The sequence below is a fragment of the Macaca thibetana genome, chromosome 8 (assembly GCF_024542745.1).
Source record: "Macaca thibetana thibetana isolate TM-01 chromosome 8, ASM2454274v1, whole genome shotgun sequence".
NCBI lineage: Eukaryota > Metazoa > Chordata > Mammalia > Primates > Cercopithecidae > Macaca > Macaca thibetana.
Window position 1 is genome coordinate 67,494,241 of NC_065585.1, and position 21,161 is coordinate 67,515,401.

The 21,161-nt window shown below is 32.1% G+C and overlaps 1 long non-coding RNA gene across 1 annotated transcript in view; it reads right to left on the bottom strand.

Moving 5' to 3' along the window:
• The window catches only part of LOC126961715 (uncharacterized), a 116,946-nt gene extending 99,363 nt beyond the window's left edge, over positions 1-17,583 (bottom strand). The window contains exon 1 of the long non-coding RNA XR_007728396.1: positions 17,486-17,583. This is a non-coding gene — a long non-coding RNA (uncharacterized LOC126961715). The remainder of the gene's footprint in view (positions 1-17,485) is intronic.
• Between the last annotated feature and the right edge of the window lie 3,578 nt (positions 17,584-21,161).

Sequence of the window (21,161 nt, forward strand, 5' to 3'; positions counted from 1 at the left end):
ATTAAACATTTGTTGACTAAGCCCTCCATCACACATGTGTGTGGTTCCTGGTGCCCCCAAACAATTACAATAACAACATCTAAGACTACTAATGAAAGATCACTATAGCTGATTTAATAATAACAAAAAATTGAAATACAGTGAAGATTACCCAAATGTGCCAGACACATGATTTGAGTGCAAGCTGTTGGAAAAATGGCACTGATAGATTTGCTCAATGCAGCATTGCCATATAACTTCAATTTATTAAAAAATGCAAATCTTTAAAGCATAATAAAAATAAAGTATAATATAAAGAGATATGTCATAATATTATAAAATTCAAACATCACAAAATTGGATAAATGCTGCTTTTGCAGTTAGAAATCCTGGATTTAAAATTCTAACCTGAGGTTTATCAGCTATGTGACATTAGCAGAGTTGAATCATCTCTCTGAAACTTCAGTTTCATTGTAAGACGCTGACATTAAGATTGTGTTATATGATGTATGAAAGTTTCCAATAGCATTCTGTTAAGACATATTAGATAGTTATGTTAATACACGTTCAATGTTGTATATTTAAAATGTTACCACTGATTCTAGAAATATAATAGATAAATGTTCAAAATAAATAAAATATAATAGATGAAAATAATATTCAGAATCAATCAGTTAAAAATGAGTCTAAATCGATTTTGCCCTTTGTAAGTCTTAGGTTTATGATTCTGTTCTGAGGTATGATGATTCATCTCTTGTACTAATCTTTTCATTAAGGTTTTCTATGCTAAACGGTTAAGAAAAAATAGGTTGCTAAGTTCCTTATTAAAGATTTGATTTCTAAAGAGAAGAGAAACTAGAGTCTTCAACTAAATGCACTAACCTCAAAAATAGAGCTGCTTCCAAGAGTTAAACCTCCCCAAGCCTTCTAACTCCAATTTATGATAGAATATACATATTATTGAATATGATGCGAATACCACCTTGGTGGTTTTCTAGGGAATAGGATAACATTGCAAGATAACTTAAACTCACTACGTTAACATGAAGATGGAATCTTATCTTGAATTTAGTTTTAACATAAGTAATATTTCTTTAAATGGCATATTGTTTATTATATATCTTCATTTAATAACTATTCACATTGACATTTTGGTAGTTAAACATAACACAGCCTGAATGGTTTTTTTTCTTCAAAGTCTTCATTCATGCATCTGAGTAAAATACAGTCCAAGACCAAGTGAAAGGGGCAAAGTTTGAACAATAGTGCTTAAATAATTCAACCATTTGTCACTAGATGACAAACATCACACTTCATATGGAGGCAGTAACTCATACCTATTTCAGGAAATTATTAGGAAAAGCCTAAACCATAGAACTGCATGCTTAAAAAACATGAAGCACCTATCCTGATATACATATGTGTATATATGTATAGACACACACACACGTTATGTATATACACACATACACACACACATATATATAATGAGACTAGTATGTATATCTGTAAACTTTAATTTCTAACTCTTCTCTTCCTGTACTATTTTATGATTGGCCTAAAATGCAGACTCAGACTCAGAAAAGAATAGAGCAGTGTAGAGTAGGGAAATTAGATTGTAAGTAGAACCATGTTCAGAATAGAAAGCAGATGCATCCTCTGAGAAAAACAAAAAGAATGTAACTGTCAGTAACAAATTAATCAATCTCTTTTTTTCTTACAGGGATTATGTTAAAACTATGCATAATGTAGTTTGAAAAATACTAAATTTGTAGAGACTGCAAATTTAAAGGGAATACTTCCAGACAATCCCCCCAAAACAAATTTTTCTTTTCTCTACAGACACTAATAATATTCCAGATATGATGCTGTTGAGCTTTGGAGGAAATCCTCTGTATTCTTGAGGGCTGGAGCCAGGCAATAACCCATGTGCTGTTGAAACTTACCACAAAAATCTCCCTTTGGTAGTTGCCGGGTACTACTTTATATCCATTTATCAAGGCACAAATAAGGGCAATATTCTCTAAATATATTAACCTGTTTCATCTTGTATCCATCATGTCCCAAAACAGAGGGTAATGGTGGAGTTGTTGTTATTAGAAAATTTGTAGCATCCTTTATGTGACAATAAAAAATGTCTAGGTTGATAATGTCTACCAATTATTGAGAACCATAACGTGTCAGGCAGAGTGCATGCCCTCTACAAAATTGTCTGCCCTCTCCTAACATCCCTAGAAGGAAGACATTATTATCTCCAAATTACAGATGAAAATACTGAGTCTTAGAAGTAAAATAATTTGTTCAAGGTGGCAATAGTTTATAAGGATTCAAACTCAGGTCTGTCTGCCTCAGCAGCCCATCGAGAGGTGTTGCTCAATTAGAAGAGTGCTTACTCCATGGTTTTTAAAGAAAACAAACTGGTTTTTCAATATTAAAATTTTAAATCTTTTTAATAAACTGAATTTTATGTGGAGATAACCATACATATTGTTTACAAGTATATACAATGAAATATACTTTTATTTTCACCACATTTACAAATTATAACTGTAGCATTATGATCTGCTTACTGGTATAATCTATAGCTGTTGAAATAATTTACATGGTCTGATATTAAGAATAGGTCCTGTATTACTATTGAAAAGAACACTTTGTTCATCTGTAGTCTACTTCCTATGTAAATAAAGTGTTCTGTTCATTTATCTGATGCAGTCAAATCCAACTAAGAACATTTGAGCCTACTTATCTAAAAGCTTCTTTTGTGCAGAGCAGCATTTCTCCTGAGCCCTGCCAAGCTCAGTTTTGAGTGTTACAGTGTAATTTACATGGTCTGATATTTAAAAAGGGGAAAATAAATTAACTATGTGATACCATTTGACTAAAGAGGTTTTTATTTCAGAAAAAAAATGAATATGTTTTGGATAAACAAATCTACATTAACAAGTGCTTTATCATACTACTCAGCAATTTTGATCCCTCAAGGCCACTTACTAATTATAGGAAGAAAAATAATACACTACATTTTACCTAAGCAAAATTTATTTCTTGTATGAGCAAAAATTTACTTTAACCTAAAGCACAGAAAAGCATACATGAAATATTCACCGGGGGGTAAGAATCGTTTTGCACGTTACATTTCTTGCTGCTTATCTGCTGAACCTCAATTCTCACGTTCATACTGAGTTATGTGAAATGGAAATATGGAATCGTTTTCTAAAGACACTTTTATAAAACTCAGATTTCATTCAATAGAACTCTTAATTACAAGAATACCCAGGTTAGTCAGGAAATCAATATTCCTGTTCCAGATCTACCACTATACTTGTAGTTCACAGACTTTCTCTATTTTCAATGTGATCTCCTGCAAGCCTAGAATATTGATATATATTCCTATTCTGTTTGGATAATCCAAACTAAAATTTCAATGGATATAGGAGGCAAAAAAGCAATAGAAATACAAGTTGGCATTTTTGTTTGATTTTTTTCCAGCCTTACTTCCTCCTTTTCTTCCTTTTGTGCCCATTTGTTACATACTACTGTAAGTTCCCTTTAACATTGGGCTTAGTACCGTGGCACATTTACTTTTCTAGAGTTATACAGTTGAGTTTAAAAGTAGCCATAGGCTTCCAGACTCATCAGGGAAAAAATTAAGTTGTTTCATGCAAAATACTGTTTTCCCAAAGTATCTCCTCTTTGCCACACCAGGCTAATGTGATTGTCTCACTAGCAAAAAGAATCTTGAAGGTCAGAGGGCAATAGAGACTTCATGAAGAGGAGAAATCCATTTGTTCCAACAGGGGAGATTTTATTTCAAAATTTTCTTTTTGTTTCTTGACACAATGCTTCCAGAGTGGGAAATTAGACCTGAAATCCTGACTAAATTCATCTTTATTTAAGTGCATGGTTTGAGACTAAAAGCAAGTTTACCTAAAAACACCTTTACAGAACAAACTAACCCAGCTGTGTAAGGTCATAAAGGAAGCACAACTCTACTTGAACTTCAAGGATATAAAGATCTACTTACTTGTTTTCTCCAAAATAATTAAGGCTGATATTTTGACACAATTATTCAGGGTTCTTAAATTTCTCTCTGTGGCTCTTTCTGACAGTTGAGTTCCTATTTTTTCCAAAACAGGTCATGTATTCACTGCTCCCTCAGAAGTACCCTTTCTGATCAGCATGGTGGAACAGGATGAGTCTCTCCTCTTAAAGTTTTTCCCATTTTAATATTCCAAGTTCTCCTTGGGTCCCTTCTCAAAGTAAAAATCTAGCATATATAATTCAATAATCAGCTACACTGCATTTCATTCCAAGTATTAATTTACTGATGCCAGATGCTCAAATGCAGAGATTTCCATAGCCAGCTTCACTCATAATTACTGTGCTTTCTTTCTACTTGTGCCTTGTTCTTTTTGTTTTGTTGTCATTTATTTCTACTGGAAAAAGTGAGTTTAAATTTCCAATCATCCTCAATCCTTCTTTGGATTTACCAAACAAATGAATTAACGTAAGTTTTATGTTTTGAAAACACATTTGTGAACATTACTTCACTCACTTCACACGCATTTGTGAACATCACTTCACTGAAGGTGAATATTCAGAATTTTCTTCAAAGCACCATAGAGTACTTATTTCTGTTAAATATCAAGTAAATATATAGAGAACTACTTCTACTATCAAGGAAAATTTGTTATTTTGCAGTTTTTAAAATTGCACTAGTTCCCCTATTAAAATTATATTATTTTGGTTGTATGAGGTATGCATGTTTACATTTAATAATAGTTATTGTTTATAAATATATCAAGCAAGTTGGATTATTTCATCATTATGGTTCAAAACATTTTTAATTATATCACAATCTGGCCCATTGGTCAGAAACTTGATCTGTTGTTAAGGCTTTCTTCTAGAATATTTTTAATAGACATGCTATAATTTTCTATTTATGTTTAAGGCTTATTTTGTATAATTTCATTATTTATTTATCGCCACATTTACAAATTATAACTGTAGCATTATGATCTGCTTACTGATATAATCTATAGCTGTTGAAATTAGTGCTCTCACTCCAAAATCTATTTAAATAGACACTCTGAATCTTCTCCCTCAATCAACTAAGGTTTTTTTCCATGCATATTTTAGCTTTAAATTTATATAGTTTATTTAATAGCTGAGTATATAGATTTCAGGGCCTAGCTACGCAGGAGGTTAAATCTTAGATACCGATATAACAGAAAATTCTCTAATCTCTACAGTCCTTAGCTTCCTTATCTAATAACCAATCACAATAATATTGATTTTGATCAGTTGATGTGAGTACTCAATGAAACAATGTAGGTAACCAATCAGTATAAAGCCTGGCACACATTGAGTCCTCACTAAATGAGAAGCCATATATTTCATTATTATGCTATTTTGAATTCTCATTAGAGTCTCTCTTTTTCTAATAATTTCACATTAGTTCAGGCTTCAGTGAGATATAGCCTCTCTTACAATATTTGATTATTTGATTACTCAAGTGTCATCACCATATTTCTTGTCTCCACACTTGGATTTGCCATTGAGTATCACAAGACTTTCAAGTTTACGTGGCAGTAAGCTGTGGAGAGTTCATTTATTCATTCTTGTAGTTTCCAACATCTATTTTGTAGAAACGAGACATCTGTGATGCTCTGGATAAAGGTGTTCAGTTATGTATGAGTTTGACCTTCACTTACATTTGAAGCATATGAATATTTACAGTGTTTGGAGGTCTCCCGCCCAGGTGGGGAGGTAATCAGATAATGTTCAATTAAGTGAATGATTGGATGAAATCGGGAACATATCCAAGGTCATAAAAAAGGACACATCAGGCTCTAGAGTGAGGAGGATAAAGCAAACTCAACACAAGCAAACAGAAACAAATTTCTCCATCAGCAGTCAGTATATTAGCAACTAAAAAAATGACTTCAATTAGGTAGATGGGTAACGCAATATGTCATAGTAACAATCTTTACTTTGGACTGTGATAATTCAGTCTAAAGTCTTTCTCAGGTCTGTATTTGTACTTGCTTTAGTCTTTTAAATATGTTTTTCTTTAAAAAATTAAATTAATTCATCTCTGAGTGTATACTTCCAAATTCTTTTGAGGTGTTGTCCAGTTAATTATGCTACATAAGCCTGGGCTTCCCTTTTACCTTAACTGAAATCAAGAATAGCTCAGATGTCTGGAAGTCACCACCAGTTTGAATCCACCTCTGCTAAGTGTTATTGGAATAAAGTGAAAATGGCCAGATGGCATGGCAGTGGAAGAGACACTAACTCAACTTCATGCCTGCAGGAAAGTAGAGAGATTCAACGGCAACCTCGATAAAGGATAGACTAATTTTAACATATACATTAGATTAATTTTACTTTTCCAGGAGCAGAACAAACATGGGAGGGAGTGGATCTTTGCTGCCTATATTAGATAGCTCAATGACTTTCCCACTTCATTCATTCCTGTAAGTGAAGCGGTGAATGTGATCAAGAGTCAAGAGGAGGGCCAAAAGAAAAGACCCAAGACAAAACTCAAAGTTAAAAGAAGAGAAAGAATGTAAGGTATCTGAAAGGAAAAGTGCAACTGTAATTTGGACATGTATTTTAGTAATATTGTCATTCATTGTTATAAAGTTCCCAGAGTTCTTATCACAGGCATTAAAATGTCCCCTTCTCCAGTCTTCAGAAAGCAGGCAAATCATAAAAAGAGAACGGATTCCAGAACAAAAAATGTTCTCAGACCTGGAGAAAGCTGTGGCATCCAAGTGCTTTCACATTTTTGATAGCCAAGTCTCTTAATATGATGAAAAAATGATAAAATCTATGAAAGATGTAGCCTATACTAATGTATATGTGTAGATATATTATTTAAGTATAACACGTATAATTTATGTAACACAATATATGATTTGTATATTTAACTATAACATATTTTTCATATATATATATATTTATTTATCTGACTGCCCACTAGAATGTAACCTCCTTGAGGGCAGGAACTTTGTTGTTTTATGTGATGTTCATACATAGGGGTTAGATCAGCCTTAGGCACAGAGTAGGACCTAAATAAATAGTTGTTAAATGAATTTAACATTTTCAAATTCATTTTAAGCTGGTTATCTTTGTCCAATAAATGCTCAACATATTGAGAATGTAATTTTCCTTAAGCATAACTTAGTAATGCTGCCTTCTCATCTTTCCCTCAACAGTTTTACCAGTTTTTGACAATCCTGCTCAAAGTACTCCAAATCCCTATCTTACTAGTTTTATTAGAAGATTTTATTTCAGATGACATTCTGATTTTCCTGACATGCCCTCAAGTTTTTCCCACATCCCTATCACCCACCCTTGCCTGTTCTCAAATGTAAAGGATATCCCTCTAAGTATCTGTCTTTACATATCATACATATCTGCTACATCTTTTAATTTCTTGCTCTATCAATTACCTAGTTTACTTCTTGCCCATGCCCACTAGCTCTTTATCTTCTGTATACCCTCAAGTTCAAGTCTACATTACATAAGGACCTAGTCTTCTCTCACCCCTTTTAGTATTGTATGTATTATGGGGTACAAAGTGTTGCTATAATATATGTATACAATGTGGGATGATTAAATCAACCTAATTAACATGTCTATTGCCTCAAATATTTATCATTTTTGTGGTAAGAACATTTGAAATTTACTCTCTTAGCAATTTAGAAAGTATAATCATTATAACTAACTATAGTCACCATGCCATGCAATAAATCTCAAAAGATTTTTGAGATCTCACGCCTTTTCATTTACTACTATACTCTATCTCTCTTCCTTTTTTCTCCCACCAAATACTGAAAACAGAATTGTAAGCACACTTATTTCAGAATTTTTTGCCATCTAGCATGTCTGGCTACCTCAATAAAGCTTCCATTTACCCAATCCATTTCTCCCACTCATAGAAGCATTGTCTGAAACTATTCTCAAAAGATGCTAGGGGTCAGGCCAGCATTTCAGTATGTTTTACAGTGATTAGAAACAGATTGGACCAGACACAGAGCTAAATTCATTCTCTTCATACTCTACTAATCTAACTTCTAAGAAAAGATGTCAGTGCCTACAATGGTTCAGGCAGATAATAATGAACTCAAAACCATGCAGTGGGGGAAATGGGCTTTATTATTATACCAGTAGGCATAGAAAGGTGGGATACACACTATATAATAGAGCATTCATTTGGTGCCATGCAAGCACGGAGTATGTGAGATAATAGTTCATTCTGGAATGGGTGAGGAGTCAGGCACAGGGGGGAGCCAAACCAACAGTCAATTTCTAAGGATGATTGGGAAAAAGCCAGGTGAAATGTTTGGGAAAAAGAGAAAGTAAGATTGTTTCTTCTCTAGAATTACTATGCTCATATATGCTTCCATGCTCATGACTCTTCATAATCTCTCCATTACATCTAAGCAAAATATAAATTCCTAAATCTCCTATAGAAGACTCCCTCTATTGTGGTTTCAACTTGCCTGTCTAGTCATTTAAATATTCTCTAGGAAATGATCTACCATTTTCTAGAGCAAAAAAGAGATACTTTCTCATCATTGTGATTTTGCTCTTTAGCCTTTTGTCCATGTAAAATACTCTGTCAAATATTTACCCATTTTGAAAATATAATTCCCAATTATTTCTTCTTTAATAATCATTCTGAAAGGAAGATGTCACTCATTGTTTTATACATGATTTTCTTTTATGCTTAAATAACATATTGCATATTATTCAGTTTTGTAATATTATCCATATTACATATTATCCACTTTTTCCATGAAATTTTCCCTACTAGTTTATGAGCACTTCATGGTAAAGAACCATATCTGAGTTATCTTTTGTGTTTCTCACAACCTAAGAAATCAATATCTTTAAAATATTACCTTTTCAATAAACTGTGAACCAATATATAGCCTGATTAATAAATTTTCCTAAGAAATATAGATCTGGTCATTTTTTTTTAGTGAAGAAAGTAATTCAAAATTTTAGCCTTGTACTTCCATGATTTTATATAATTCTTAGTTATCTAATTAATTTATCACATAGCATGACCCCCAAAACAAGCTGAAAAGCTAGATTCACTACAAAAGCCAAGGGCTTGCAATGAATCTCATATAATGATCTCATAGGATTTTTGCAAATGAATGCAAAATGTGCCATCATGGAAAATATCATGAATCACTCTAGAAAGCAAAGTCCCAAATTACTCAAGGTAAAAACTTCTTTCTCTTGAAAGAGCTCCAAGTATTTGAAAAAGAGATGAAAAGGAAAAAAGTTCACTAAATTTATATTCCACTAGATATATTCAGAAATAGGCCTTTTTTTTTTTATTTTTGAGACAGTCTCACTCTGTCACCCACGTTGCAGTGCAGTGGCGTGATCTCAACTCAGTGCAACTTCCGCCTCCCAAGTTCAAGCAATTCCCCTGTCTCATCTCCCTGAGTAGCTGGGATTACAGGTGCAAGCCACCACACCCAGCTAATTTTTGTATTTTTTTTAGTAGAGACAGGGTTTCACCATACTGGCCAGCCTGGTCTCGATCTCCTGATCTCAGGTGATCCACCCACCTCAGCCTCCCAAAGTGCTGAGATTACAGGCATGAGCCACTGTAACCAGCCGAGAAATAGATTTTTATGGTCATAGTTGAGAAAAAATATTTAAAAGTTTGGAGAAGGGCGCATTGTATTTTTTAATCCTAGGCATCATTTCTTAGATAATGTTTAATCTATAAAATATATTAGCAACCCAGATTTATACTCTTTTCTTGATGACCTTTCATAAGCTCTTTTCATAAAGCCTACGAACTTCTAATAGTAGTAATGAGTTTATATACTTTACTTTTAGATTATTACAGTGGCATCAAAAGGCCTCTGTTTGATATTGTATTTCCCATAAATGCTGATTCAACACTTCATTGCTCACCACTGGCCAGGAAGTGGGTTTCTATTAAATGCTACTCATCTAAAAAACAATAGGAGAGTTTATAGAATTTTAATGTTAGAAATGTCACAATAGGCAGATGTTTCCATTCATGAAGTATGTCTTGAACACACAAAAATTACCTTTTATCATCTGACTACCCCATTTTGAAATTATTCTCTGCTGTTAATTAAAAGTAGCTACAATTTGATGAAACTCAAACATGTGTCACATACAAAAACTATGCGTGATGTTCATGGAAAGAAGCCAAATATATACTTAGATCTGAAACTCTCATTTGTGGGATATGTTTCTTCACCCTGAGAATTCACCTGATTCTGGTCTCTGTTTTGTTTTTTATTTAACTCTTTTGGCAAAAAGTCTCCCAAGCCTGCAAACTCACTGTAGACAAATATACAAAGACTTAGCTTAGAGAAGGAAAGTTTCAACTAACAAGGAGAAAATGTCTCTTTTGCTTAATTTAAATTATCATTATTAATATATGTGCTAAAATACTTATTTTTCAAGGTGCTAATTAAATTGCCACAAATGCTAAGCCTTTAACTAGGTTATAAAAAAAATTGTATGATGAAGTAGTTGTGATTTAAGAAAGAATGATTCCATTTAGGTATTTTCTGTTCAACTTTCTAACAAAAAGTGTTTTTCTTTCTTATTACACAGCCCACAGTAATAAGTGAAATATAATCCTAATTAATTTTTCCTCCAGCTGTATATAAATCAATAGCTGCACCATCCCAAAGGAAACACACACTGCACGGTCCTCCAGGTTTCTAATGAATGCAAATGGAATGACCTTTTTCTGACAACTATGAATATTGTTTCACAATTTTACCATTAAAATCGCTGCTATCAGCATTTCATACAGTAAACATGGAGACTACAATAGTTGTAAATAACTATTCATTACGGTAAGAAGGGAATGGAAAAAAACTAAGCCTAAGTTATACAACTTCTTTTTTTTTTTTTTTTTTTTTTTTTTTGAGGCAGAGTCTCACTGTCGCCCAGGCTGGAGTGCAGTGACGTGATCTTGGCTCACTGCAACCTCTGACTCTCAGGTTCAAGCGATTCTCCTGCCTCAGCCTCCCGAGTAGCTGGGACTACAGGTGTGCGCCACCACACCTGGCTAATTTTTTGTATTTTTAGTAGAGATGGGGTTTCACCATGTTAGCCAGGATGGTCTCAATCTCCTGACCTTATGATCCACCTGCCTCGGCCTCCCAAAGGGCTGGGATTACAGGCATGAGCCACCGTGCCTGGCCAGATTATACAACTTTTAAGCCCCAATTCTGATTTTTGTATTTTCTTTTGCTATAGAAATTCTGTCTTAAATGTAACCAATCTCCATTTTGTTTCTTTCTTCCCTGGTCTAGAAGGAAACAGATTAAAATAATTCAATGTTTTAAATTAGGTCATTTAATTAAGAAGTTACACTTAGAGAGGTTTTTGTAAATAAAGTAAAATCTCCCAATCCGTAATATTGTAAAGATTGAAATTACCAGGAGACTATGGTTATATTCCATTGGAAAGGTATGTGTGGGAAATCCTCTTGTCAAGACACAATACTGTTTGTTTAATTAGTATGTACATAAATTTAGAAGCTATGAAAACAGATAATGACATGAAGATGACACCTATGGCACCCTGAAAAAAGGAAAGGAGTAATTAAATCACAATATTGTCCATTGTGTCCAAAGAATCAATTTGTTCTAAAATATAACATAATAAAACTACAAGTATTTATGCTAAATTATGTTGTTTCCCACAAAACTTCATTATAGTCATGAAGATGTCTCATCAAGTAGAAGTTAAATTCAAACTTTGTAAGAAAAGAAATTAAAAATGTTAAAACTAATTCTGCTGGTCATAAATCCACATACTGAAAACTCCCACTGGAATTCACTAAAGCCAAGAATATAAAGTGAGCCAGTAGAATTCAAATACTTTCATTAAATTAGAACTCCCCAAATTCCAACAAGTTTTAAAAAGGAGTCACAACAGAAGTGTATTCTCTTCCTATAACATTCCAAAAAGTGATCTTTCCATCACCTGTTTTATAATTAAGTTTTATACTTCTGCAGTGAATACCATCACATAATTATTTGACATCCTAAACAACTATTAGTGATATAATTTTGTGTAAAATATATTGATGGAGAGATATTAATTTATTTTGGTAATATTTGCATTACTATTTTAATATAAAGTAAACTTTCACATGCTAGGCCTGTCTTAAACCCATTTAAACAATTTATTGAAATAATTAAGAAAGCATTTCTACTACTGTTATTTGGCAGTATCATGCATAGATGGCACTTTTTAGCTGCATTAAACAATCTCCACCTGATGACATTTCCTGACGATGTCTATACTCTCACACCTGTAATGCTTGCAGGTTCAAAATGAATCCCTGCTACATCTCACTCAATATTGATCTTGAAGGCATTTCTCCCAATCTTTTCCCAGTGTGGTCACTGAACAGTATCCGAGTTCAATAGGAAGATCAGCTGCTCATCCACTTTTTGCTAAAGCAATTTGTATTATGGATTTATTTTAGCAGTCTACAGTGGCAGTTGCTGTTTTTACTATTTAAATGCTTTGATTATCTGACCTTGCTTACTTTATCTTTCTAAGTGCTATGTATGGGCTTTAAAATTGATCAATAAGTGGGGATTCCTCTACAGTATTACGCTGAAATCAATCTCAATTCAGACTTTTGTATTTTATGCTTATTATTTGATCTGTCTTAATTGTGTTTCTTATTCTGATAAATAAGGTCAAAACATACTTCATTATGCAAGTAAGAATCTTCTATTAAAAAGCCACGTAAGTTATGAAAATACCTATATTATTTATATATTATTTTATTCATTCTTTTAATGTGAAGAAGGAAATAATCAATTTCGAAATATTTTATTCAGTCTTTTTGGCTTTATGTAAAAAAATATGTATTCCATTAGGGTAAAAAACATATTTACATATATGCAAGTAACTAATTTTGCAACACATCAGTGTGCTCCATTAATTATAGTAGCTGTGGAACTTCAACAACTGCTGTCTTTACATATAGATTGTACATAAAGGTGCTGATAATACTTATTATACAATAAATTAAAGCTCTACGGATGAAAAATCACAGCACATTCTCTATAGTTGTATCTTTGAAAATATATACACAACCAACTACAAAAGTATTAAATATTATAAAAGTTATTCAATGAAGTGAGAAAATATATCAGTTTCACATTTTTACTAATAAGAAAGAATATTTTACTCAATTTATCATTTTCAATTAAATGAACAATAAATTACTAACTTAAAATGCTTTGAATACTTTTTAAATTATGAATTTTAGAATCGAAATTCTACTTTAATTATCAATCTTAAATAAAAATAAACTGAAATTACCTAAATCAGGTATAAACTTTATAGAATATAAATTGCCTTACTTAACTGTTAAAACTTGTTGTTAAATTTGGTATCATTTAATTGTATTTTATCTCTTCTAGACTTGTGTAGTAATATGAAGCTGCTAGACTTTTCAAAGCCAGAAATATAAGATATTCAGAGATATGAGTTTTTAAAAAGGAATTGATGTAACATTTTTAAAAATTCCATTTTCAAACCTAATTTAATGTCTATTTGTCATCAGCTCTTATATGAAATCTTTTCCATATACATAGGTATAAAAATCTGCCATTTGTTCTAGTGACCAAAAATGCAAAGTAGTAAAGAACTTGAGATAAATAAACATGATTATACACAAAATATTTGCAATATGTTTATCTGTGCAAATGCAACATACTTTGCTTAGATAAATAAAGAAAACTTTCACTGAATTATAGAAATACCACATATATTCAATATGTATATATTCACATTTCATACTTTGAAATGTTGGCCAAAATGATTTAGTATTTAATAGTTTTCATTTCATACTAAATTATAGACTATTATAATCATAATTTTTCTCTTGCTGCTCATATTAAATAAAATATAACATATAAATGATTAAAAACAAAGCCAGCACAAAATAATTCATTTTGATGGTTACATGCAAGAATTTGAAATAGAAAAATTAAGATCCTTAAGCAAGAAAAGAATGAGAAAAATATGAAGAAATTTAATTACCAAATAGCAGCCATAATGATATTTCCAAAACTGTTATAACCAGATAGTTTCTTTTTACTATTTTTGGTAGAGTATCACTTTAGAGAAATCATTTCCCAGAAAGTTACACACCTCTGCAGAATACAACCCTGGCAAGACATGTCCATACTTTTTTCCTCAAGTGGGTAAATGTTAAAGGAGAAGAATCCAAGTTTCATGATGCAGCAACACAAAGCTGGGAAGTGAAAATTATGTTGCAGCGGAGTCTTGAAAATATGACTGTAAAAGTTAATCAATAAAATGTCTATTCCTGTCTATTCACTGGAGGCCCCAGCTGCATAGCTTCACTCAATCGATACTACAAATTATTACGATTTCCAGGTTCCCACTGGACATTCAGAACAAATCTTTCAAGTGTAACAGGCTTATACTGAGTGTATGGTGTGTGTTCTCTACATTTAGTTCAAAAAGCGGAGGGAAAAATAAAACCTAAATCCAATGTGTTCTTCAAAATTCAACTTTATGGAACCAAAAACTTGAGGGTCACATTTTAATAACTCAAATGTCTTCCTTTTGATTACCAATTTTTTTTACATGTTTCTTTTTGAACTTTATATTTAGTTAAGAAATTACAGCCTAGTAATAGATATTGGTGGTATAGAAACACGGGTGTTTCTGAATGACTACTTCAAAGTCAATGAATGAAGGAAATTATTTTGAGGTAATTATTTTCCCCAAAAAAATTCCTAAGACTCATTACCATTATTAGGAAAATACATGTAGAAACCTGCATATATTTTAAGTTATAGTAGATCCCTTAAAATACAAATTATGCTTCTTATTTTTATGACTAATTCCAACACATTTAAAAAATCATATTTCAGTTTCTGTATTCTTTTTTGCTTAAATAAAAAAAATTCATAAATGTGTTTCTCATATTTGAAAAAACAATTGCCCCAGAGTGTTATTTTCTAGTGAGATCCTCTTATCTCTGCAGCAAAATTCTATTATCATTGCAAACCCTTAAACTACTGAAGTCTTTGACCATACCTTTATGCTTTATACATATCACCCCGCAACGCTTTGTCAAACTCCAGTCTTTGCCAAACAAGGCAGTATTGGTTAAGGGAAATAACTATAATGCTTTAATGTCTTATGATATGTGGCTTGTCTTTTTACCGACTGGTGAACACCATAGTATCTGGCACTGCCCAGTACCTAGTCAATTGGTTAATTTGACCAATTCATGCCACCTGCCTATTCAGAGGAGAAAAATAAACAAAAGGAAATCTATTTTTAGGCCAGAAAGAATTTGACTTTGTTTCACACTTACACAGTAGCGTATTTTTTCATGTTTAGATACAAACATCTTGCATGTAAGCATATCCTACAACAATATGATGTTAAGGCTATTTTTTAAAGGAAAAGTGATCTTGCTTCTCTAAAGAAATCATCATTTTGATTATGATCATTATTCAGTCTATTTAACAGTCAGTAACATTTTCTGATAACAGGGCATATTAATATTTTTAATTTATGACTTTTGACATATTTGTTAAACTGCTGCAAATAGACTTAAAAATACTGTTGCAATTCTACCCTTCTTAAATTGTAGCTGATATTTGTATACCTCACCAATGCTTTCACATTGAAAAAGAATATCCTACTTAATTTCATACTCAAGCAATATTGGAAAATAAAATAGATAAATATAGATAAAGCACATAAAGCTGAAGTTTGATCACTCTGTGCATTTTAACTGGATGAATCACAACATGATTTTCTTATAAAATCAAATCCTAGAAGCAGGTCATTACATGCCGGTTTCCAGATCAAAAATAAACATTTTTGTGAGTGTACTAAAAATGTGCCTTTAAGTTGACATCTAAGTTTTTTAAAAAGTGTCATTATTTTATAACATTAACTTAACATCACACACTATAATTAGCTTTAGATATTTATAATCATTTTTATACATTTCTTGTTCTCTGTATTGTAAGCATCTAATTCCCCAATATAATTTAGCTATTTTTAAAAATCATAATATTTATAACAGTAGTACATTACCTTAGTAATTCAGTAAGAAACTTCACCTGATATGCTTTTAATTCTTAATATCAATTTCTACTTTTAATATTTGCTAAAGGTAGCTTTTTTGTTGTCTGAATTAAGGCATCTGGCTGAAGGTACATGAAGAGCAAACAGTTTATCTGAGTGTTTATCTTTATTTAGAAGCATGTAAAGTGTCAGTCTAGTCTGTAGAACTATTTTTAATGCCTGTAATATTAAAACTTTGGATTGAAAAACAGAAATAAATTAGTCAAATATAAAAATATATTTCAACATAATTTTATAAATTATAAATCACAAGGCTACTTAAACATTCATCATATGTAATATATTGAAATGATATTGATAGACAATATCAACATATTCTGTAAGTCATGTAAGTTTAAAATTTCATTTCCAAAGATGAGTTAATAGCAAATGCACATTTTAGTTCTGACCTCAGGACTGTGTTCAAAGGTATGAGTGACAGGAGAAAAAAAAGTTTAGATGTGTATGCTTTTTCTGACTGTGATTACTAAATTTAACCAAAGTTCAATGAGCAAAGTGTAATTCTTGACAAATAGAGTAAAAGGGAAAGACAGAGTGGGGCCGACATAGGTATTCATGTTGACTATATTATTTTCATTATTTTTTTAATAGTAGACTAAGAAAACCAAGAGAAGGACAGAAAGTATAGAAGATTTAATGACAACACTCAAAATGGAAATTCTCTAACATTTATTTGAAAAATAATAAAATTTAAAAGCATTGTATTAGGTATGATCATTACATAAATACCTAGATGATCAAAGCAGAAATTCAATACTAGAAGATGTTTCACTAAGAAGTTTCCATGGATATTTCAAAATTAGCATAGATTTTTATTGCTTTCTTCACAGTTTCTTACATGCCTTGATGGTCTGACCAAAAATTCTACTCTAAATGTCTCTCAATTTAATAGTGTCTTGCTTAGAGCAGATACTTTTACAAAAAAGAAAGCCAACCAGAGCCATATGTAACCTTTGGACTCCAAAAGGAGAAAGATGAGAATGCCATTGGCAGATAGGTGTTACAGAAACACAGTGTATTCTTTCTCTTGTACATCTACCTTGAACATTTCTTGACAGTTTAAAACAAAGTTGACCACGACATCATTATTTAGAATCTGGAATAGAACTGTTACAATTTTTAACATGTGCCATTTTAGATAAGTCTGTATCGTATTTTGGAGCCAATAATTTATTATGCAAGCTAGCACATACACTCATAACCTTTTGCAAGACAGAGAGAGTTAAACATTTAGCAACTAAAGTCAAAAGGACTGACTTGATCTCAGTATGTAAAGTAAAACTTTCTGAAATACTAAAAAACAACTCACTTGTAATCATTTTTTTCTTCTTCAGAAGCAATAATCCCTTCTGTCACTGTCTTCAGCTCTGCCTGGGGTTTTCTACTCTTCTGTTCTTGGCGAACTGTTTCTGCTATTTGCTCAGTTAGCTGCTCTTGAGTAGCTTTCAAGCTGGATTACATTAGAAGAAGTTTTTCATCTTGACTGGCAAGTTCTGGGGCTGAAAGATAAAACAAGAACATTGCATTTTTAAAAAACCAAGCTAATGTGTCTTGTTTTCCTTTTGTTTTTAGTTTAAATGTAATGCAATGTAACTTTGAGAAAGATTTAAACAGATCCTTGTTGTCAAAATACAAGCTCAAGAGTCCAATTCTCAGATTCCTTTATTTAAATCACAAGTAAACAAAAGTATGTATGAGTGATATGGGATGCATGTCAGTGATCTCAAGTTTATAAAACATTTGAATTAAAAAATTACATGTCTTAATCAGAAAATTTGCTGAGTTTTTGAGACTTCTATTGCTGCATAAATGTACTATAAAATAACAACATTGATGGGCAGATTCTTCTTCTTTTCTTAGCATAAGATTCAGGTAACTTATACACTCACATAGACAAAGACTGATACAATTATAAATTTTTCCAAAATAACTGTTCTCCACTGATTTATTTTCCCATACAACATTTATGAAATTTAAGTACTTTTTCAAGGTCATCCAATAGATGGCACTCTTTCATTAGACCAAAGCAGACGTGGGATGTTCAAGCTCTCAAAAAAATAAGTGATTTAAGACAAAGACATTTTTCCTTTGTTCTCTGTTGACCATATTCCTAGAGAGATATATCTGTACATTTTGTTCAAATATTTCTCCTTTATAAAAGTGTTTATCACTTTTCTATGGCCTCTAATATATACCGTCGAATGGGAATGCTATCAGGCATTTTATTTTTTTAATCATATGCCTTAATATATATTTATTCACATTGTCTTATACAGTCAATTGTTGGAGGGGTTTTGAAGTTAAATTGTATATCTAGTCGATTGCATTAAATAAAATGATATTTTGTGAAAATCATTAATTTCAATTTAACAATACAAAATGAAGAAAAAAATAAATACTTGTATGATTCTCAAATCAACAGAAACAGCAAAAGGGAAGGGCATATTTTCATAAAAAGCTTATCTTCCCTTTTAATGATTCTCATTTTATATCCAAGAAATTGTGTTAATGTTAGCTTCAATAAAGTTGTTAACCAAGATATTATAGTCTTACATCAAAGGTTACTTTTATAGGCAGTCTCATAAAGAAGTAACTTTGTATAAATATTCTGCATCTGTCACTCATCTTTAAAGTTTATTGATGTCTCCCTTAAAAAATTAGATATAGATTTATCTGATTATCAGCTTCTCATGTATAGATGTTAAGCACAGAGCTTATTTTTCAATAAATATATGCTGCATGTATATTTGCATTGTTTTCTTGCAAGTATTCAAAGTGACCAGTTTTGCCCCAGAAGAAATTAAAGCATCTACCATTTTTATAGTTTAAATCTTCTATATATTAACAGTTTAAATTTTTGCCTCAGGAAACCACAGAACTAACACAAACAGCTAAATATTTAACAGGGAAGAATGCATCATCCAGGGCTCATCTGTATTAAATTCTAAATACATCGGAATCTCACTTGAATAAATGAATTAGACATCTTACAATTTCAACACATGCTGAAATGTAGAAAGAAATCCAATACTGATCTTACAGATTTGCTTTCAAAGTTAAAAAATATATATATATTTTGGCCAGATGCAGTGACTCACGCCTGTAATCCCAGCACTTTGGGAGGCAGAGGTGGGTGGATCACAAGGTCAGGAGTTCAAGACCAGCCTGGCCGACATGGTGAAACCCTGTCTCTACTAAAAACACAAAAATTAGCCGAGCATGGTGGCGTGCACCTGTAATCCCAGCTACTCAGGAGGCTGAGGCAGGAGAATTGCTTGAACCTGGGAGACGGAGGGTTGCAGTGAGCCGAGATCACACCACTGCACTCCAGCATGGTGACAGAGTGAGACTCTGTCTCAAAAAAGAAAAAAAAAAATTCAAGCTTAAGAAATGTGTAAAGGCACTAATGCCTTCGCTTCTCTTAACCAATAAGAAAATGTAAACAAATAAAGTAAATTAATATTTTATGGTCATATTGTTTTAGCATTGTTAATAGGGCTACATAAACAAGTGCAATTTAAACACTTTTTCACCTTTCACAATCTGTATTTCTTCTAAAAGAAGAAAACTACACTAAAACTTTTTGAATGAGTTTTGAAGAGAAGTTTTAGACACTGAAACTGAGAGGTTAATGATCTTTAAAGAACCTTGAGCAATAATGTACCATACAAACCATTATGGACAGCAGAATGTTCCAGGAAGTTTAGTTTTTGAAGACTCTACTTATACCAATAGACTGACTTCAAGATTACTTGAGACAACTTGTGGCACATACACAAAAAGATCTTTTATCAGCTACATATGATGTGAATTTTCTATGAAGTTTGCCATTTCGAAATGACTAAGAGATTTATGCATCACAGTTCTCCTCAGAGTCTACTCTAATTCATTGCGTGTTGCTTAAAAAGGGGTAAATTATTTTAAGTTTACCTATGCCTTGGACTTGAGCCTGAGTTGATCCCAAGCCAGAGGCGCTCACAGCTGCATGCTTTATTTACAATCCCTTTGTCAGACTTACAACTGCCCCAGGCTATAACATAGTGTACCTAATGTTCAAACTGGCAGGTAATCTTATGTCAAACATACTTCTTTGATTTAAAGTGATCAATAGATTCTTGTAAAGAGGTAATTTCTCTGATGTTTCCACCTTGCCTTTCTTACAGGTGATTCACACAAAAGCCTACTTATATGATGTACGAACAATAAACAGAAAGCTATAATCATGTTTTTTCAGATGTTTCCGGTGCACAACGATTTTGGATCGATACCCTGTGTAATACAATTATCTGCAATGATCTGGTTGTATTGAAAAAGAATTTGCAGGAGACCTCTAGGGGGTTTTATCCAGAAACACGTATCTGGCAACGTTGTGAATAGAGGAAGAAAAAATTAACGGGTTGACAAAGGCCGTCTATTATGCATCCAGTGATTTCATTAATATTTTATTTCACAAAAGTATTACACTACAAAGTTTAGTCAAACAATAGCTCAAAGATAATAATAATGTCCATGGCTTTATGCCATTTATTTGTTGTTTAAAAAACCTTGAGAAACATATGGATATAAACAATAGAAATTCAATGTTGGATGAATATTATGTACCACAAATTATAGGCAATATTGATTATTTATTTATGTTATGAAAACAATTCTCCTTTTATTTTATCTAAGCTGTGTAAACACTGTTGTCTCCGAAATACTTTAATATCTTCAACTACTTTTATTTACTTTTTTACTAGAATGGTAAAATTCTAGATTGGATATGAGTTTGAACTGTTCAACCCGCTATACAATAAGCCTTTTCTTTCGAGCATTTTTTAAAATAAAATGAAGATTTGCAACATCAAGGAAAGAGCTAACATATGCAGTTCTGTACCCAAAAAACATTAAAAACATTTTCTGCTAAGATCTTTGTGTGTGGAAACAACTCACAGTTTTGTTTTTATGGTTCTCCTAAAGATGCTGACTCTTTGCAGCATCTTCCT